Here is a 23425-nt window from a genome sequence, read left to right on the forward strand (position 1 = left end):
ATTGCCATTGCTGATCGCAACTCTCTCCTTTCGTATTTCTCCACATCCATGTACTATATTTTCTCTCTCCTTTCACTCTGATTCTGCTGTAGGGTAGTTGAGTGGCACAGCAGACAGATCCCTGGTCCTGGGGACAAGAGGCCCTGAGCCCCCCTACGACCACTTAGGCCCAGCATTCACCTGGCCCTATGGTCCCAGACAGGTCATCCAATCCCAGCCCCTTGCAAGAAGTAAAAAAGAAAATGTGTTGTATCTGACCACTCTCCCCCCATGGTCCATCCTCTCCTCCATTCACATCCCCCCCTTCCCCCATCCTCCCCCTCTCCTTCTTACTCCAGATGCCTATACCCCATTGAGTATATATGCTGTTTCCTCTCCTAGCCACCTCTGATGAGAGCAAAGTTTCCCTCATTTCCCGTTGCCTTCCCCCCTTCCATATCATTGCAATAGCTCATTGTAATAAAGAAAAAACTTATTACATGAAATATCTTGGCCTATTCCCCCTCTCCTTTTTCTTTCTCCCATTACATTTCCCTTTTATCTATTGATTCCATTTTTATACAATAATATATCTTCAAATTCAGCTTTCTCCTGTGCTTCATCTATAAAAGCTCCTTCTACCTGCTCTGTTAATTGAGAAGGTTCATGTGAGTATTACCAGTGTCATTTTTCTATGCAGGAATACATGCAGTTCATCATCAAGTCCCTCATATTTTCCCCCTCTCCTTCAATCTCCATGCTTCACCTGAGTCCTGTATCTGAAGATCAAACCTTCTATTCAGCTCTGGCCATTCTAATAGGAACATTTGAAATTCCCCTGGTTCATTGAAAGTCCATCTTTTTCCCTGGAAGAGGACATTCAGACTTGCTGGGTAGTTGATTCTTGGTTGTATCCTAAGCTCTTTTGCCTTCTGGTATATTATATTCCAAGTCCTACAAGCTTCCAGTGTAGTTGTTGCTAAGTCCTGTGTGATCCTGATTGCAACTCCACAATATTTGTACTCTGTCCTACTGGCTGCTTATAATATTTTCTCTTTGACTTGGGAGTCCTGGAACTTGACTATAATATTCCTAGGGGTTGGTTTATTGGGATCTCTCTCTCTTGGGGGGATCGGTAGATTCTCTCCATTTCTATTTTGCCCTCTGCTTCTAGAATATCAGGGTGATTTTCCTGTAGTAATTCTTTGGAAATGATGTCAAGGCTCTTTTCCTGATCATGACTTTCAGGTATTCCAATAATTTTTAAATTATCTTTCCTAAGTCTGTTTTGCATATCAGTTGTTTTGTCAATGAGGTGTTTCACATTTTCTTCTAATTTTTCATTTTTTTGGTTTTGAAGTAATGAATCTTGGTTTCTCATAAATTCATCAATCTCCCTGAGTTCCATTCTTTGTCTGAAGGATTTGTTCTCCTCAGAGAGTTTTCTTATCTCTTTTTTCCATCTGGCCAATTTTGCTTTTTAAAGCATTCTTCTCCTCAATAACTTTTTGTACTGTTTTATTCATTTGACCTAAGCTGATTTTTAGCATGCTATTTTCTTCAGCATTTTTTTGGATTTCCTTGACTAAGCTGCTGACTTCATTTTCATGTTTTTCCTGCATCTCATTTCTTTTTGCAGTTTTTTTCTATCTCCCTCATTTGATTTTTAAAGTATATTTTGAGCTCTGTCATAGCCTGAGCCCAATTTCTGTTTTTCTTGGAGTCTTTAGATGCAGGAGCTTGTGCTTCCTCATCTTCAGACTGAATGTTTTGATCCTTCTTAGGCTCATATGCAAAATATTTCCCAATTGTCTTCCTCTTGTTTCTCTGCTTGCTCATTTTACCAGCCTGAGTCTGGTTTTGGGGTGCTTCCTGAGCTTTTGGGACACTCCCACAAGGATCTCAGTGTGTGAGGCTCTGTCCTCCCTCCTGGTCTGTGAATGACCATATGTGCCCCCCCTCTGCCACTGGGCTGGGGTGGAAGGGGCCCCTGCTGTTCTATTGGGGGGACCTAGACTGCGATCAGGATCTGAATGTGTTTAGAACCCCAGAGTCCTATTCCAGGGGCAGAGGACAGAGTCCAGCAGTCTCTCTTCACTCCCCTCTCTCAGCTCAATGGGCTCATGCCCTGGGGGCTCCTGCTTCTGTTCCTGGATCTGGGCTGTGGAAAGACCACATTGCTGTGTGCCCTGAGGGTTGGGTTTCACATGCTGGCTCTGGCAGAAGTCCCCCCACTGTTCCCCCAATTTGTGCCTGGTGCTCGGCAGAGTGTAGCTCTGGAGACTCCTCCACTGCTGTGAGCCACAGCTCCCAATGCCCTGGGGCTGCCTCTGGGAGGCTGAAGTTCTTTCACTCTGGTGGGCCACCCCTCCAACCCTGGGGAGTATAGCCTTTCTGCTCTTTTCCAGGTTACATTGAGTAGGAGAACTGCCTCACTAGGTCCCTCTGTGGGTTCTGCCTCTGGAAAGTTTAGTTAGAGTCCTTCGTATGGAAGTTTTATAAGAGAGCTGCTAAGAGCCGTTGCTCTCTTGTCGCCATCTTCGCTCCGCCCCCCACCCCATGGTATCTTCTGTCCTGGATCTATGATTTATCAAGTTTTGTTATGTAATAATATAAGATATCCTCCAGTTCTAATAAATCTTTTCCAGTTCCAACACTCTATCTTTTGCATTCCAGGGAACTTTCAATTCTAACACTCTCCATTTTATGATCTAAGGTCCTTTTCACATATAATATTTTGTCATCTCAGAATTCTTGAATTTTAACTGAAAAAGATCTCAGTAACCATCTAGTCCAATGTGAACCTCAACAAAAGGATCTTCTCTTCCCCATTATTGACAAATGGTTTTCCAGTCTCTATTTGAAGTCCTCCAAGGGGGTCTTTTAGATTGTAAATACAGAGGGAGAATTCACAAACTATTGGTTAGTGCTGAGGGATTGAGATGTTTATAAAATAGCAATCAAGCTAGCAAAGGTCTCCCTCAGGCTGATTGAAATAGTAAAAATTCCTAAATTCCCATAAATATCTTGGTAGAAATAATTCTGAGAGAGAAAAAAGTAAAGATATAACAGAAATAATTGGATAAAGTTTGAATTAAATACAGTACATCACCCTAGAACACTCATTTAGTTAATTGTGGGTGGAATTATTTGAGCAAAACAGTTTGTGCCTACGATTAATTGCAGGTGCACTGAGCAAGTCCTCTTAGAATCTCTTTCCAAATTTGGTCCATAAAGTTCTCCAGAAGTTGACATAAGCTTTCTTCTCTGCTTTTCTTTCAGTTGCTGCTTTGACAGCAGAAACATTTATGACAGTTTTGAAGCTTTATCAGAGAGTTCAACCTTCTGGTCCTATTTCCCCCACTCAACATATGCTAGAATATTAGCTTCAAAATGTCCCTGATGTGAAAATTGCTCTATAGTTCTTAAATTGATTCTCTGGGAAAGGTTAGAATGTTCTAAAACTTGCTGTCAAAGGAAGAGGAGAATGAGTGTAGGACATAATATGTTCTGAAGTTAGAAGACATCAAATCTCACTCAGACCTAGAGAAGGGTCTTTGTCCAAGGTCACACAGATAGTGACTGAAGTAGGAAACTAAGGTATCCTGATGTCTCTAATTCTACTCATTCTCACTGTTGAATAGATAATTTATTTCTAATTTTATGGGTACTGCATGGACTGTTTATGTCCCTTCAGTATTTTTCCAATAACAACACCTAGCTGATTAATACTTTATTGTAAGATTTTCCTAAGAAGAAATGTGGAGCATGAAAAGAACACAGTATTTTGAATCCAAGGTACAATATTTGAAACTTAGTTCCATTATGTCTCCTTACAACTTATAAAACATTGAGGAAAATTCCTTCCATTCTGTAAACTTAGGATTTTATTTTTCAACCTTTATCATGAAGAGATGATCTCTAAGTTCTCTTAAAGCTCTAGATTCTATCCATTCCTATAATATTCATAGGCCTGACCCTATACAAAATTATTCAATAAGTCAAATTTATCTTTCATCTTCTTTCTAAAGCAAATCATCATGGTTTAGTGGAAGAACTGAGAGTTTTGGAGTCAGAGATCCTGAGCTCAAATCCAGATTCTGATGCTTAATAAAATAACCTTGAGCAAGGAATTTAATCTCTCAAGGTCTCAGTTTCCTCATATATAAAATAAAGAGGTTAAACCACATGTCTTTGAGAGTTTTTCCACTTCTGGATCTATGGTCTTATACCCTCTGATTCAATCACAAGTGCATGAACATAACTGTTAACAACTTAAATGTCTTATAGGATATGATTTTAATGGAATGCAAGTATCCCAGCAGTTAGATGGTCCATTGGATAGAGTACTGGGTCTGGGACCAGGAATACCTGAGTTCAAATATGACCTTAGACAAATACTAACTATATGACCCTGACCAAGTCACTTAATCCTACTTGCTTTACTTCTTCAAGTATAAAATGAGCTGAAAAAGGACATGACAAACTACTCCAGTATCATGGCAAGTCTGAAAAATGACTGAACAACAAAAACAAAAGCATCCCAAGTATCTAAGTCCATGTCAAACAATTAGAATTTAACAAATACTTGTGCTTGATAGATAGAATGATTGATTTTTATAGGAATTCAATTATAAGATCATAGATTTAGGACAGAAAGGAAATTTAGAGATCTAGTTCACTGATCTTGTTTCATAAATAAATGGAAATGCAGCAAAGTAAAAGGATCTATACATCATCACAGAAAAAGTTACTGAATATGTCTTAAATTTTATTATAGCATGAGAATATTTAAGGATTTTAAATTATTTAGAGCTTTATATAGATTAAAGGACAAAAATAATGATATTCAGATGCATAATCACTCCTTTTTAGTTGAATGTTGGTTTTTTTTAATGTTCTTAATTTGATCTAATCTTCACCTCAACTCACTGTCCTGGGTCCACTTTCTCTTCCTTTTCCAATGCTAAATTCCTTTTTCTCCTCCCGTTAATTCAAACCCTTCAGTTATCCATAGCTTTTTCCCTTGGCTATTAACTTCACAAAATCTAAAGGAAAAGGAATAAATCCTTGACTAAGAGTTGAGAGAATGTCCAGCTTGTAAATATTTTGTACCTACCCATTGTGTCTGAAATTATATTCACCTCTGAACAAAAACAGATGTCAGGTGATAGAAAGGGACTGTGAGCTGATAATAGGTTAATCCACTCAAGCTATAATGATGGTTGCATCATCTATTCATATATGTAATCCTGAATACAAGTCCTGTCAGATCTTTTCAAATTAGAAATGTAAAGGCCTGGTGCTAGACTGTGTCCTTCATCTAAGTGTCATCCTAATGAAATGTGGACAAGACTATTACCAGAAAGACTGACCCTCTGGAGCTGATCTGTTGGGGCTGAAGTTCTTTTAGAAGATTGCTAAGACTTGAGATTTTGATTAGTATTAATGGAGATAGTATACAACTGGGGAAATAAATCAGAGATCTTTGACTTATTGAAGCAATAATAGGTTCATTTCTAGAATAAAAGTTAAAGGGAAGGAGTATATATATATATATATATATATATATATATATATATAGAACAGGACCTTCACTTTTATAGAAAAGCTTTTTCTTTGTCATTTGGAAATGATTCTCTTTTTATAGTAATTATCTGTACATTCAGTCAACAAATTTCAACCTAGTTAATCAATAAGAATGATTAGCACATATTCTATTGCCTTAGAATACAAGTATCAAATAAGCAACACTCATGGTTTTTTTTTTTTTTTTTGCAAGGCTATTGGGGTTAAGTGACTTGCCCTAGGTCACATAGTTAAGTGAGCATCAAGTGTCTGAAGCAGGATTTGAAGCCAGGTCCTCCTGACTCCAGAGCCAATGCACGATCCATTAAGCCATCTAGCTGCTCCAACACTCAAATTTTTAAGACAGAGATTATCTAGTTTATGGATTATCTGAAGCAATTTTAAATCCTAAATTAGACTCTGCTACTACCCAGAACCTTCCTAAATTAACTCCTCTGCTACTATTAAAGCAGTACTCAGGAAAAGAAAATTTTGCCTAGGCAGGCAAATTTGTTAAAATTTTTAAAAAGTCAAAAAATGAAGTCTGAAGTCAAATACAAATCATTTTCCTCTAAATATAGAATATTCAGGAAACCTGGGGTTTATTCTTTACACTAACATTTCCTATCTGTATGATAGTTATTTAAAATACCTAGATTCACATAAATTTTCTGAGCTTCTGTTTCCTTTTATACAAAATGGGGCTAATATACCTATATTAACTACTTCATGAGATTGTTATAAGGAGGATTCTTTAGGAAGCTTTAAGTGCCATTCAAATGTTAGCTACTTATTTAGATTCTTCATGCCATGGTTCTCTGTCCATTCCCACAGAAAACTCAGATCATATAATGACCAATTTATATTTTCATTTGAGTGAAAAGCTCTGTGTTAACTTTTGGGGATAAACCTAGAAAAGTAAGACTGTCTCTGTTCTCATGGAGCTCACAATCTAACAGAAGAGAGAACACATGGAAGATTTCAGTTCCCATAGTTCTTAGGCTCAGTGGCAAAGTTGGTGGTAATGGTGTTTCTGCTGAAAAAAAAAAATCATGTCACTGAATTGAAAGCATTGCTTTTACAAACACTCTTGAGTTCAGGATAAGCACTATTTGCATCTGGATTTGAGGAGATATAAAGGTTAAAGTGATAGTGACAGAAGTTCAATTTGAATTACACATACTGCCTCCTGTCTCTCCCCCAAAATGCCTTATTACTTCATTTATGATCTCTTGTCTGCCTTTTGAGTAGAAGTTGACTGGTAGTTAGTGGGATGACAAGAATCTATCTTCTCCACAAAAGTTGCTTCCCTAGATTATGGGTGGGAAAGCTGGGCTGGAAGCAAGACCAAATTACATTATAGCAAATTCTTTGGTTTGGCTAGAATCATGTGGTCTCATATATGGTCAAGATAAGTCAAAAATTATTCTATAGCAAATGCTAAGGCTTTTTGCTTTAGTGGGAATTTTATATGTTTTCTTATAGCTTTCTACCAGATGCATAAATGAATCTCCTAATCTGTGAAGATTTTCTAATTGCTAAAGATGAGCATTATAACTTTTTAGAGGAACACAACCTCTTTTTAAAATAGATTGTATAATGGCTAAATGGAAATTCACAAGACTGCCAACATATACATACATACATATATATATATATATATATATATATATATGTACTCATGCTCATTACTATGGCTGAAAACAGAGAGGTGAATACTAGTCTAAACACTAATTTAATTACTTGTTCAGCTGGGAAGAACATTCTAAGAAGCATGTTATTCCCCTAAATGAATTGAACAAAAATATATTTTCAATTATCATTATTATTTTTTTTAGGATTTTGCAAGGCAAATGGGGTTAAGTGGCTTGCCCAAGGCCACACAGCTAGGTAATTGTTAAGTGTCTGAGGCTGCATTTGAACTCAGTTCCTCCTGACTCCAGGGTCAGTCCACTGCGCCACCTAGCTGCCCCTCAATTATTTTATCAAGGAAAGGTGGATGAACATTATGATAGTTTTACTTTAATACTTAGATGAACCAAGGATTTTATTTCTATGGGCATTCTCACTCAAGAGCAGCACAACCTTGCCTTTTCATACTATGTGACTATTTCATGTGATTCTATAACTCCACCATACATCATCTATCTAATACACTGAACAGATTCCTTTGATTTTTCAATATTCTATGGATAACAATGTAGCATGTGAATTATATATTAATTATGTTTCATGCTAAATTTTTATTGATTTATTTCTTCTTAACATACAATGTCCAATAATGCAATGCAATGCTGCCAATACAATACAGCACAATGCAAGACAAGACAAGATAATGAAATAAATAGACATTTATTAAGCATCTCCAATGTGAAAGACACCAAAAGAGGTAACCGGATAGTCAATAAATTTTAGAGTGCTCAATATAGCATTGTCCTTGATGATATGTTTCATAACATTTCTCACACACATATATCATCATTGTCAATATTCTGTATCCATCTAATTTCCAAGCTTGCATTTTCCTATTACCATTGTGGTTATCTGTATTTGTGGTAAACTTACAATATAGGAATGATATCCTCCTAAAGAGGGAATTAAAGTAGTTAGAGAAAGATGCAATGTAAAAGCTAAGTGGAAAATGGATCTAGAGTCACAAGACATAACTCTGGAAGCAGAATTTGAACCCAGATTTTAATGATTCCTGGGCCTTGTCTATAATATATAATAATCTTCATTACTTGTGATACAAGTTTGGCTTGAATGAACTCTGAGAACAGTTCTTACATTCAAAGGACATTTCATTTCAATTCTTTCTGCATGGATATCAACTCTTTCCTTTTATTCCATCTAAGCTGAAAATAGATGAAATCTGGCTTCCTTCCTGCTCTTAATAACCCCACATGTTCAGGGTTATTATCAAGCCTCCTCTTCAACTTTCTGTTCCCAGTTCTTACATAGTTTTTAAAATAGCTGTCAAAGTTAGCTCTGTACTCACAGCAATCTGAAAACTTGAATTTGCATCAGAATCAGATGTGGATAAATCATAAAACTGTACCTGTCCACACATAGGTTTGGGATTCCCAGTGGCTCTCTCTGCTTGGATCAGAAATGGTTTATACTTTTCCAGGGAAAGAATTAGGTTATGCCTATCTTTTTTTTCTTTTGTTTTTTTCTTTTTTCTTTTTTTAATTTTTATTAAAGATATTATTTGAGTTTTACAATTTTCCCCCAATCTTGCTTCCCTCCCCCCACCCCCACCCCACAGATAGCACTCTGTCAGTCTTTACTTTGTTTCCATGTTGTACCTTGATCCAAATTGGGTGTGATGTGGTTATGCCTTTCAAATGGAATTCTTTTGTAGGGAAAATTCACAATGACACAATTGAAAAATTTACCAAATATATGGATGGATTATTTCTTAGTACAAGATTGGTTTGTACACATGCCCACATACACCAGAAGACCCTAGATGTGAGTTGAAAGGTATCTTGGAAGTCATTCAGTCCAAACCCTCATTTTACAGATGAGAAAAACGAAATGCTGAGAGAATAAGGGACTTAACCAAGAGTCACAGATCTATTAACTATATCAGACAGGATTTGAACTCAGGGTTACTAGTTACTGGTCCAAGGAAGTTCCTGGTCCACAAAAGTGAAAAATAAAAACAACTCAAAAGCCAAAACTATATGTGCACCTTATCCCTTTTTTTTAAGACTTTTTTGCAAGGTGAATAGGGTTAAATGGCTTGCCCAAGGCCACACAGCCGGGTAATTATTAAGTGTCTAAGGCGAGGTTTGAACTCAGTTACTCCTGACTCCAGGGCTGGTGCTCTATCTACTGCACCACCTAGTCACCCCACATCTTATCCCTTTAAATAGTTACACCATGTTATCTCAGAGTTGTAAGGAATCTCTAAGTTTACCTCAATCAATTCTTAAACTGTACAAGAATCTCCAACATTACTTGAATCCAACTCTCATGAGTGAGAGAATCTTTGTGAGCTTTAGTCTCCTCATTTATAAAATAGGGCTAACAATAACATACAATTTAGAGTGTCCTGTGAAGATCAAATGAGCTATAAAGTATGTGGAATACTTTTCAAAACTTAAGACATATTAATGTATCATTATTAATGAGATTCTGATCATTTATAATTAGAGGTCATTTTCATATAGTAATAATTTAGGGTTTGCAAAATATTATATACATGTTATCTATTTGTAAACCTCAGCAGCATTTTGACTTTTTTATTTAAAAATTCTAGATTTCCCCTCAACTTCAGGAGAATGAAAAAATCATAACCAGCAGTAGATACTTTGAATAAAATATATATTAATCTTTATTATCATCTTAAATTTATTTTGAAGTGTTTATTAATATCTTTTTCATTATTACCTTCATTTCTAAATAGAGTCTTCTTCCCTTACAACCTCACTGTGCCATTCCTTGAAGCTAGGAATTAAAAAAGAGGAGAAAAACAGTTCAGTAAAACTAATTTTCATATTAACCAAGTATGATGTTGTTATACATTCATAGTCTCTGACTTCTATCAGAAAGGTGGCTCCACTACACTCCTGCTTATATGCCACTACATAGTGTTTGTAACTAGGTCAGAATGTCCAAAATTGATCAGATGGGAGTCCTACCTTTTATTCATATGGCTTTCCCCTAACTTAAAGGACATCAAGATATTCAAAAATCATTTTTCAGGACTTTCCTTTAAAATTCTAAACTTAGGAATCCTGTAAACTCCTAAAATTAATTAGATAATCTTTCCAATTAAGGTTTGTGATTTATCAGTCAGCCTGCCAACCTTATTACCTCACTTAATCACTCTCTCCTCCCCAGCCAATTGTCTGGAATAAATTTCATCCAACTAGATAATAAAACACAAACAATGTAAGCATGAATCATGAGAAGTTAAAAGAAGTCTTTTCAATGAAGTCACTGAGGGCATTTTTTTTACCCTTTCAAAGTGAATTGATTATTAAAATAATTCCAACCCACACATCTACCTTGTAATTTTTCCAAAGTCCATAAATATAGTGATTACTATTCAGATTGCTTGGCTCATTTGTTTGACTCTGTAGATTAGAAAAACAAGAGTTAAGTGAGCCAGTTTAATATTATATCTGTGGTTGCCAGTCTCTTTCACAAGTATCTATGCCTTTCTCTTTCATCCTGTTAAGCAAGGTAACTGAAGCACATAGCAGTCAAATGCTCCACCAACTTGCTCATAGCAAACATATAATTAAACCAGGATTAGACTAAGACACACAAATGCAGAGAGGCAGGAATAGCTGGTAAGGTCATGGAAAGTGGTGTTCAAATGCGTGTATAATGGAAAGGCTCTAACCATTTGACATTGACATGTTACCTATACTAGAGCAGCTAAAGCCTAATTCAACTGATATTCCATCCCTGAAACTTTCTCCTATGATCTTCAAAGCTATGAACCTTTCCTGGAACCATAATTACACACACACACACACACACACACACACACACACACACACACACACACATTTTAAAAACCTATGCACCAGGGGCAGCTAGGTGGTGCAGTGGATAGAGCACCAGTCCTGGAGTCAGGAGTACCTGAGTTCAAATTTGGCCTCAGACACTTAATAATTACCTAGCTGTATGGCCTTGAGAAAGTCACTTAACCCCATTGCCTTGCAAAAAAAAAAGCTATTAAAAAAAAAAACCTATTGTCCATTATTAAAATTCTAGAATCAGACAGTCAAGGTCTTAAAAGCTTTTTGGTGACAACTCTCATCTCCTTTTGGTCTCAAGTCCTTGGAACATCAAGGTATTGACATAGTTCAAAGGGACTAGTATCTTAGCCATTTCAGCAATGGATTGGTTATACGCGACCTTCTAGATTTTGTCATGCCTGTTTTTCCTCCCAGAGTAAATAATACATTACATGCATTATAGAAAAAAAAACCATTTCCCTCAAAACTACTGAATTTTTTTATCAGATATCTCCTAGCATTTCTCTTCCAGTTAAAAAGTGATCTAAAAATATCAAGAATAAAAATGGCCAATATTTCTGCAACATAAGATATGCAAAATGCTTTACAGATATTATCCCATGTAATCCTCACAACTAACCTGTGAGACTTAAGTGTAATTATTACTTATATTTAAAGAAGACATGTACTTAGAGAGATTATATGATATGATAAAAGCCAACCAAAAAGTGTTTGAGATAAGATTTGAACTTAAGTGGCGAACCTCACCCAATCAATAGATCCTCTGGAGAGTAGAATAGCCTAGAAATCAATTGACTCCATGAGTCACGAATGAAGAAGAAAAAGACTACAAGAAGTAGAAGAAAATGTAAAGTATCTGCAATTAGAAACAAATCTCTGCAAATGGCTATTGTAGTGAGTATAATGAATAAAACAAATGAATTTAAAATAAATCTAGTTTGTCTTTACAAGATTAGAAAAACAAGAGTTAAGTGAGCCAGTTAAATAATATATCTATAGTTGCCAGTCTCTTTCACAAGAGAATCTAGCGAAAGATGACAGAGTAAGCACTCAGCTGAGCTCACCCAACATTCCCCTTCAAACAATTTTAATAATTTAATTAATTAATTAATTGATTGATTAATTTCCAGTTCAAGAACTGGGAAGGTGACCTTTGTTGAAGAGCCCTAAGGAGCAGTATCAATTCCAATCTCAAGTGAACAAAGGTACAGTTGCAGTTCCAAAGGATCAGAGGCCTTTCCTGGCAAAGTTTTAGTACATAGATCAGGAGAGCAGTGAACACACTTCTCCCCAGATCATACCACTTTGAAAACAATGAAAATTTCCAAAACACCAGAACTAGATATGAAAAAATAAGTGCAAAAACATTTAATTTTTTTAAAATCATGAACAGAGTCTAACTTGATAATAAAGTTCAAAGTCAAGAAAAGTCTGGAAAATGAGAAAACAAGAAAAAAAGCAGCTGATGATATGTTGATAGGAATGATGAAGACACAAACTCAGAAGAAGACAATGTCAAAAAAGCTGCAAGCAAGGCCTCAAAGTAAAAAAAAATTCTCAATTAGACAAAACTCAACAAGAATTCATGGAAAACTTAAGGAGATTTTCAAGTTAAATAAGAGAAATACTGAGAAAATTAAACAAAGAAATGAATATAGAAAATTTTATCTGGCACTGGGGGATTATTTTTTTCTTAGGGAAATAATTTATGACTTCTTCAATTTCTTTTTCTAAAACAGGTTTACTTAAATATCCTATTTTCTGTTCTGTTAAACTGGGCAATTTATAGTTATGTAAATATTCAACCATTTCATTTATAATGTCAACTTTTGTAATGTATAACTGAGGAAGATAACTTCTAATTATTATTTTAATTTCACATTCATTGCTGGTACATTCATCCAATTCATTTTTGATACTGGAAAGTTGCTTTCTTTCCTTCTTTTTTAAAAACTAAAGCAACCAGTGGTTTATATGTTTTATTGTGATTTATTTTCAGAAAACCATTTTTAACTTTCAATTTTATTAATTATTTCTTTAATTTCAGCTCTCTATTTTAGTGTTAATTTAGGGGATTTAAATTTGCCTTTTTTCTAGTTTCCTTTAAAGTTGCATGTCCAATTCACTGATCTGTTCCTTCTCTCTTTTATTTATATATGTATTTAGAGACATATATTTTCCTCTAAGAACTGCTTTTGCTGCATGATACAAATTTTAATATATTGTATCATTTTAATTCTCTTTTATGAAATGTTCTTATTATTTATTCTTTAACCCACTCTTTCTTTATGCTTAGATTATTTCGTTTCTCATTTAAATTCCCATTTAGTTTCTAATTTCAAATTAAATTTTAATCTAAGTTTCTAAGATCCTTAATGAAAAGTAAATTTTTATTGCAATAATTTCTGGAAAGATTGGATTTAATGTTTCTGCTTTTCTTCACTTGATTGTGCCTTTTTATTTTTATTGTTGTTTTATTTTTCCAAATATATGTTATGAAGGTTTATCAATATTCATCCATATATTTATGTATATTTTTAAGTTAAAAAATTTCCTTCCACCCTTTCTTCCCATCCCCCTCCTCTCGGCAGTGAAGAGTCAAGTTAATATTGTTTGTACAGTTTTATGCACTATTACACGGTCAGACTTTCTGAAGGCTTGATGTAAAACTAAGAAAAAGGTATACTCCTTTCCCTTTCCATTCAGGTATGCCCAAAGTTCTATTATATTTAACTTTTCTTAGATTCTATTCCTCTTATCTTTTTTTCTTATTCATATTAAATTCACTTATTTTATTCATTATACTCACTACAATAGTTTTACTGTCTATTTCCTCCTGTAAGTCAATTAGTTTATCCTTTAAGAATCTGGATGTTATGCCATTTGGTATACACATATGTTTAGTATTAATATTACTTCATTGTCTATCTTTCCATTTAGCAAGGTATAGTTTCTTGTAATCTCTTTAATTAGTTCTACTTTGCTTTTGCTTCATTTGAGATCAGGATTGACTTTTTAACTTCAACTGAAGCATAAAAGATTAAAATTTTTCCTCAATGGCATGCAAAAATAATTTTCAATGGAAAAAATAACTAGCATTTCTGACAAAGGACTCATTTCTAAAATATATAGAGAATTGACTCAAATTTATAATTTAAAAATTGATAAATGATCAAATGATATGAAAAACAATTCTTGGACAAAGAAAGCAAAGCTATCTATAATCATATGAAAAATTACTCTTAATCATTATTGATTAGATAAATACAAATTAAAGCATCTCTGAGCTACCACTTCATATCTCTCAGATAGGCCAATATGACCACAAAGAATAAAGATCAATGTGGGAGGGGATGAGAGAAATTTGGAATATTAATACTTTGTTGATGGATTGTGAATTGATCTAACCTTTCTGGAAAGCAATTGGGAATTATCCCAAAGGGCAATAAAAATGTGCATACCCTTTGATCCAGCAATACCGCTCTTAGATCTCTATCCTGAAGAGGTCATGAAAAGGTATAAAAACTCCACATTCACAAAAATATTCATAGCTCTGTTTGTAGTGGCAAAGAATTGGAAATTTTGGGATGTCCATCAATTGGGGAATGGCTGAACAAATTGTGCCAAATAAATGTGATGGGATACTATTGATCTATAGGAAATCATAAGGAATGGGATTTCAGAAAAGCTAGGAAAGACTTGCATGAATTGATCGTGTGTGAAATGAACAGAACCAGAAGAACATTATACACACTAACAACAACATGGGGTGGTGCTCAATCATAATGGACTTGTTCATTTCAGCAATAAAAAGAAAATTTTATAAAACTTGTGATGGAAAAATACCATCCATATCCAGAGAAGGAATTGAAGTATTTAAACGAAAATCAAGGCTTATTACTTTCAATTTTTAAAAGTTGTCTTATGTCTTATGTATTATGCATTATGTAATTTTATTATCTCTATTGTTTTCTTTCTTCAGATATGATTCTTTTCTCACAACACATTCAATTTCAATTTCAATCTAGGCTTGTCATGGATGCAAATGTGAAGTGTATTTCAGATTGCTTTCTGCTGGGGGCAGGGGGGGGAAGGGAGGAAGGGAGAAAAATTATAAAACTCAAAACCTTGCAAAATAAAATGATTGGTAAAAACTACCATTGTATGCAGTAGGAAATATAAATAAATATTTATCAATTAAAAAAAGATAATTTTCAACATTCATCCATTTGGAAATTTATGAATTCTACATTTTCTACAGCCTTCTCTTTCCTCCCTCCTCCCCATGGCAATGAATATGTACAATTGCGTTTAACATATTTCCATGATAGTTAAGTAATAATAGATTCCATTCTGGGCTCTTATTTCAACTCTGAATTTAACTCTTTTTCAAAGGCATTTCTTGTAAACAACAATGCTAAATTCTGGTTCTAATCCATTTTGCCATCCCCTTCTATTTTATAGGTGAATTCATCACAGTTACATTCAAAGTTATGGTTACTAATACTGTGTTTCTCTCCATTCTAATTCTTTTCTTTTTATTTTAATATCTTTAACCTCTTTCTCCTTTAAAGTCTGTTTTTGCTTAAAATACAGTAGTTAACTATCTTCTTAGCTCTTTTCTCTTAACCCCTTTCCATACTACTTCTCTATTTTTTTAAGACAGATGTCGACTCCCAACTGAATGCAGGTATGTATACATAGAAATAGATGCCTGCTTATACTTATGTATCTTTACATATACATATATATGTTTTATTATTATATGATTATATTTTATATTATATATATTATTTGTCTTCCAATTACATACAATGGTAATTTCTATTAATTATTTCTTACAAGGCTTTTAGTTTTATAATATTTTCCTCCCTCCCTCCATTCCCTCCTTCCTCCCTTCCAAAAAAAGACATTCTGATACAGGCTTTACATTTGCATACATGTTAAACATAAATCAAAATTGAATGTGTTGTGAGAGAAGGATCAGATCTAAAGGGAAGAAAGAAAATATTAGATAGCAAAATTGCGTAATACATATGGCAACTTTTAAAATTCTAGATTATAAAGTTTGGTCTCCATTTCAACTTCACAGTTCCTTCTCTGGACATAGATGGTAATCTCTGTTACAGATCCCTATTCCTTTTGCTTAAGTATATATCTCTAATAGAGCTATAATTCTCAAGAGTTATGAGAATCTTCCTCCCATATGGTAATGTAACCAGTTTAATCTTATTGGATAACAGTTTTTTTTTTCTTTTCCTCTGTTAACATTTTCACAAATCTTTTGAGTCTTCTGTTTGAAGACTAAATTTTCTGTTTAGTTCTGGTCTTTTGATCAAGAAACAATTGAAGTTTCCTGTTTCATCAACTGTCCATTATTTCCCCTGGAAGAAAAGGCTCAGTTATTCAGGATAGTGAATTCTTGGTTGTAATCCAAGGTCCTTTGCTCTCTGGAATATCATGATCCCTTAATGTTGATGCAGTCAGGTCCTATGTAATCCTGACTGTGACTCTTTAGCATTTGAATTGGGTTTTTTTTTCTTTTTCTGGGTACTTGCAGGATTTTCTCCTTGACTGATAGTTCTGGAGTTTGGTCACAATATTACTTGGTGTTTTCATTTTGGAATTCCTTTCAGAAGGAGATTAATATTTTCTTTCATTGAGTATTTTGCCCTCTGGTTCCAGGATATTAGGACAGTTCTTCACTACATCCCAAAGTATGGAATCCAGGCTTTTTTATTTTTCTTCAAGCTTTTCAAGTAGTTTTATGATTCTTAAATTGTCTCTTCTGGATCTATTTTCCAGGTCAGTTGTTTTGCCAATGAGATATTTTACATTTTCTTCTATTTTTTTCTTTTTTTAATTTTGTTTAACACATTCTTGGTGTCTCATGAAGTCATTAGTTTTCATAGAGTCCAATATTTTTTTAGAGAAGAGTTTTCTTCAATTACCTTTTTCATATCCTTTTCCACTTGGTCAATTCTACATTTGAAGGAGTTGTAATTTTTCCCTTCTGCCAAAGTGTGCTTTTAGAGAATCATTTTTTGCAATTGTCCTTTAAAAGGATTTGTTTTCTGCTTATATGATGTTAATTTTCTCTTTTGTAGCATTAATTTTCTCTTGCATTTCTTTTCCCAGTTCTTTCATTTGATTTTTTAAGGTTTTTTTGGTAAGGCAAATGGGGTTAAGTGGCTTGCCCAAGGCCACACAGGTAATTATTGCATGTCTGAGGCAGGATTTGAACTCAGGTACTCCTGACTCCAGGGCTGGTGCTCGATCCACTGTGCCACTTAGCCAGCCCTTTCATTTGATTTTTAAACTCCTTTTGATTTCTTCTAAGAAATCTTTCTGGGCAGGAGACCAATTCATATTCTCTGAAGTTCCATTCTTTTCTGAGCTACTATTCTTATCTGCAAGGAAACATTCAATGGACCCCACTTTGCACAGGCCTTTCCTCATTTTGGATCCATTTCCTAGGGTCTTGAGTTGGAGGAGGTACTGGTTTGAAGATTGTAAGTGTTGAGATTCCTAGAGGCCTTGCTCACTGAGGTTAGGAACTCCTCAGTGGGTCCTCTAGTAAGGAAAGCCAGAAACTTTCTCTGGATTATCTGTTGTCTGTATCAGTGCTCCACTCCCTAGAACTGGAACTGAATCTGTACCAAAAGCTTTCTCTGGGTAATCTACACTGGGGAAGATCTGCTGCCTACATCTTGGCCTTGGGGCAAAGTTAGAACAACTGGGTTGATTCTGTGTTTGTTCTAGCAAAAGTCAGGCTTTCCCACAGGAATGGGGGGGAGGTGCTCAGTTGAAACATGGGGACTTGTTTTTATAGATCAGCTGAAATGTCTGAGAAATAATTGAAAAAAATCCATTGAGCAACTCCTGAAAGGGATCCCAAAATAAAAATGCCAAGGAATAGTGTAGCCAAATTCCAGAATTATTTGGCTACAGGCAGAAAGAAAGAAACATTTCAAAACCAAGCATTCACAGACATTATTACACAGGACTTAGCAGTATCAGCATTAAAAAATAGATGGGCTGGAATATAATATTCCAGAGGGCAAAGGAACTTAGATTATAACCAAGAATCAATCCAGCAAAATTGAGCGTGCTCTTTCAGGGTGAAAAATGGTCATTAAATGAAATAGGTGACTTTCGAATTTTCCTGATGAAAAGGTCAGACATGAACAGAAAATTGGATCTTCAAACATGAAGTTCAATAGATATATAAAAAGGTAAATAAGGGAAAAAATAATATTATTCAATAAGATTGAATTGGTTATATTCCTACGGGGAAGAAATATACTCATAACTCTTGAAAATTATATCTCTTTTAGAGGGAACATACATAGACAGATGGTATGGCATTATCTAATTTTGTAGGTAGGTTGTTATTAAATAATTAAGACTTTTCATAAATGGTTTGTTATGGGAAGAGAGGCAGAACAGGATAAATAAAATCACATGAAAATACACAAAGTAACTATTATAATAAAGTAAAATTGGAAGAAGGAATCTTACTTTCATCAAATATGACTCAAAGAGGGAATACTATATATATACTCAGTTGGGGCCCTACATAGAATTAGGAGGGGAAAGGAAAGAAGGACTGATAGAAGGGAGGGCAGAAAGGAGGGTAAAAGATAGGAGGGGGAAGGAGAAGGAAAAAAGAGGGGGCTGATAAAAAAGAAGGCAGATTGAAGGAGGTAGCTGTCAGATGCAAAACACTGCTGAGGAGGAATAGGGTGAAAAAAGTGAAATGTAATAATTGAGGAAAGTTAGAATGAAGAGTTATATAGAGTTTGTAATTATAATTGTGAATGTGAATGGAATGAAAAATAGAAGCAGAGTGATTTATAAATTAGAATCCTACAGGACATGATCCCTGGCAGGATAGAGTCAAGATGGGGGTGCAATGGAAGAAAACTAGAACTTTTCCCAAAATAACTTTAAATGAAGCCTCTATACACCCAAAATAACAGATTCCAGAACAAAAAGATGAAACAAGTTCTCAACTCCAGATATGATGAAGGAACTTCAGTAAAGTTCTGTCTATGGACAAAAGGCAAGTATAGCTCAACATAGGCAAATGAAAAGCAAATGAAAGGCTCTAAGCCAAAGCAAAGCTCAGGTCAAGGCTCACTGAGTCAGTGATGCAGCTGGCCAGCTTTGAGGGTCCCAATCTAAGCTCAGAAGACAAAAACAATAAGCCCTGGGAACACTGGCACAACTGATGGGATTAGGTTAGAATAACCTAAAAGAGGGAAGAAACCACTACATAAGTAATACCATAGGGAGGCAGAAAGCCAGGACTTCCCTAAAGGAGGGAACAAATCACTGAAGGAAAGTAATAAGGCAGGGACAAGATCCCACCCCAGGTTGCACATATATTCCCTGTGTCCCATAAGCAGAACTCAATTATCAAAATGAGCAGATTTTTTAAAGTGCTAATCATAGATTGGTACTATTCTGAGAGAGATAATAAAAATGCCATCACAAAAGAAGAAAGTAGTGATAAAATGCCTATATGTGAAACCTCAGAGGAATTTATAAATTAGCTTCAAATCCAAAAACTTCTCTTGGAAGAAAAAAAAATATTTTAAAAACAAAAGAAGAGACATCCGGCCAAGATGGCGGGGAGAAGACAGGCACAGTTCTAAAGTCTCCTGATCTTTCCCCATCTATCACATGAAACAAACCTCTTAAAAGAAATCCAACCCACAAAACCCAGAAAGAAAAGCCAGGAGAAAGAACATCTACCTGGGGATTTGTCTCCAGCAGCAGCAGCATTGGCTGAATTTGGGTGGATGAGTCTGGGCTCAGAGAGAGGATCAGCCCTGGATCAACCAGATTAACAGCTGAATTGGAGCTGGGAGTCTGCAGGACCTAGAGCAGGTCCTGCTGGATCAGTGGTGGGGCTAGACAGCAGGGGCTTGAGTTAACTAGGGAGTAGAGGCACTGGTGTTCGTGCTGTCACCCAGGAGCTTGCAGACAGGGCTGGGGGGAGAGTTCCAGTGCAGGAGAGCTGTAGACACCATCCCTGGGCAACTCTGTTCTGAAGTCAGTCCCATTACAGCTCAGACCTCTTCCTTGAACAAACAATTGCAAACTAATTCTGCCTCAGGCCCAGCAGTATGAGCAGAAGAACCATCCCAGCTGATGAATGACCTCAGGCCAGGGTAAAGAGCACCATAGATTGAAGGCAAAGGAATTCAATAGCTCCAACTCCTCCCTTCAAGCAAAAGGAGAAGGCCTCAATCAAGGTCACAGACACTCCAGAGAAAGCAACTAACACCTCCTACTGGCCAGCAAGAGAAATTGCATTCAGTGAGTAAAGCCTTTAGTGATCCCAAGCCCCTGTGAACCAGCCACTCCCCAACTCAAGGTTTTAGCAAAAGGAAGAAGGGTCAGTGGAAAGGTGGATCCATAGAAAAATTATTGGAAGGGAAAGACCCTAACTCAGAAAGACCTAGAACCTCTGAGGAGAATACAATCTGGTCTTCAGCACAGAAAGACTTCCTTGAGGAAATAAAGAAGGAGCTTAAAAAATTTGGGAGAGACAATTAAAACTTTGCAACAAGAAAACAAAACCGTAGAAAGTACAGTTGGACAAATACAAAAGGAGAATAATTCTCTCAGATCCTCAATTGGGCAAATGCAAAAAAGAAATATTTCTCTCAAAACCTCAATTGGTCAAATGGAAAGCTCTTTCAAAAGTAGAATTGACCAAGTGGAAAAGGAGTTGCAAAAGGTTAATGAAGAAAACTCCTCCCCCCAAAAAAGAATGGAGTCTACAAAAACAAATGACTCCATGAGCCAGCAAGAGTCAGTTAAACAAAATAAAAAATAGAAAAAAATGGAAGAAAATGTAAAATACCTCATCAACAAAACCACTGACCTTGAGAATAGATTGAGGAGGGGCAACATGAAAATTATAGGACTTCTTGAAAACATTGAAGAGAAAAAAAGCCTGGACTTAATATTACAGGATCTAGTGATGGAACACTGCCCTGATATCATGGAATCAAAGGGCAAAATAGTTATTGAAAGAGTACACTGATCACCACCAGAAAAAAGATCCTAAAATGAAAATACCAAGGATTGTTGTGGCCAAATTCCAGAACTATCAAATAAAAGAGAAAATCCTGCAAGCAGCCAGAAAGAAACAATTTAAATATCAAGGGGCCACAGTAAAGATCATGCAGGACCTGGCTGCATCAACAATAAGGGATCAAAGGGCTTGGAACAAGATATTTCAAAGAGCAAGGGAGCTTGGAACGCAGCCAAGAATCTACTTTCCTGCAAAGCTGAGCCTTTTCTTCCAGGGAAAAAAGATGGATATTTAACGAAATGGAAGAATTCCAAAAATTTCTGATGAAAAGACCAGAGCTAAACAGAAAATTTGGACATCAAACAGGAGGTTCAAGAGACACACGAAAAGGTTAAAAGGGGTGGGGGGGAGACGGTAAAAGGAAAAAAAATGCTATCTAGTAAGTTGAAACTGGCTATATCCTAGCTTGGGGAAAAAGATTCTCATAGATCTTGAGAATTGTAACTCTAACAGAGAGAATATACCTAGCCAGAAATGGTGGACATTTATGACCTATCCTTGAGATTGTTATCTAAAGAGATGTAACTGGCTTTAACCCCACTTGGGAGAAAGACTCTAACAACTCTCAGGAATTTTGACTCTATTCCATAGAATATACTGAACTAGAAGGGACAGACACTCAGAATTTTCTATGACTTAGATAGAATGATTTAAAAAAACACTCACTACCTCCTTAAAAAGGGGTCAGGAAAGAGACAGGAGGAGGGAGGGGATTGAATGGGATGAATGTCATTAAACTAAGAGATACAAAAAAAACCTATGGCAATAGAGAGGAAGAAGGGAGAAGATGAGACACACCTGAATATTCTTATCATCATACTTGGCTTAAAGTCAACCTACACATACTCAGTTAACTTAGAAAACATCTAACATTTCAAGTATTAAAAGGGGAAGAGGAGAGGCTGAAAGAACTACAGGAAGACATAGACAGCAAAACTCTACTAGTGGGAGAACTCAACCTCCCGCTATCAGATCTAGATAAATCGAATCATAAAATAAACAAGAAAGAAGTTAAGGAGGTAAATAGATTGTTAGAAAAATTAGAAATGTTAGACTTACGGAGGAAACTGAATGAGGATAGAAAGGAATATACCTTTTTCTCTGCAGTACATGGAACTTATACAAAAATTGACCATGTACTAGGATATAAAAACCTAATGATCAACTGCAGAAAGGGAGAAATAGTAAATACATCTTTCTCAGATCACAATGCAATAAAAGTTATATGCAATACTGGGCCAAGGAGAAATAGACCCAGAACAAATTGGAAACTGAATAAACTCATTATAAAAAATGAGTGGACCAAAAAACAAATTATAGAAAAAATTAACCATTTTATCCTAGATAATGATAATAATGAAACAACATACCAAACCCTATGGGATTCATTCAAAGTGACTCTCAGGGTATATATTATAGCTTTAAATGCTTACATGAATAACTTGGAGAAAGAGGAAATCAATGAACTAAATATGCAACTAAAAAAAATTAGAAAAAGAACAAATCAAAAATTCCCAATTAAAGACCAAATTAGAAATTCTAAAAATTAAAGGAGAAATTAATAAAATCAAATGCAGAAAAATTATTGAATTAATAAATAAAGCCAAAAGTTGGTATTATGAAAAAGCCAATAAAACTGATAAACCTCTGATCAATTTGATTAAAAAAAAGAAAGAAGAAAACCAAACTGCTAGTATCATAAATGAAAAAAGGTGAACTCACCACCAATGAGGAAGAAATTAAAGTAATAATTCAAAATTATTTTGCCCAAGTCTATGCCAATAAATTTGATAATCTAAATGAAAAGGATGAATATTTACAAAAATATAAGTTGCCCAGGTTAAATGAAGAAGAGATTAAATACATAAACCACCCTATCTCAGAAAAATAAATTCAACAAGCAATCATTAAACTCCCTAAAAAAAAAATATCCAGGGCCTGATGGATTTACAAGCGAATTCTTCCAAACATTTAAGGAAAAATTGGTTCCAATCCTATATAAACTCTTTGGAAAAACGGGGAAAGATGGAACTCTGCCTAACTCTTTCTATGAAACCAATATGGTGCTGTTACCTAAAACAGGAACAGTTAAAACAGAGAAACAAAATTATATACCCATTTCCCTGATGAATATAGATGCAAAAATCTTAAATAAAATCTTAGCAAAACTATTACAACAAGTTATCACTAGGATAATACATTATGATCAAGTAGGATTTATTCCAGGAATGCAGGGTTGCTTCAATATTAGGAAAACTGTTAGTAT

This window comes from Macrotis lagotis, chromosome 1 (assembly GCF_037893015.1).
Source record: "Macrotis lagotis isolate mMagLag1 chromosome 1, bilby.v1.9.chrom.fasta, whole genome shotgun sequence".
Lineage (NCBI taxonomy): Eukaryota > Metazoa > Chordata > Mammalia > Peramelemorphia > Peramelidae > Macrotis > Macrotis lagotis.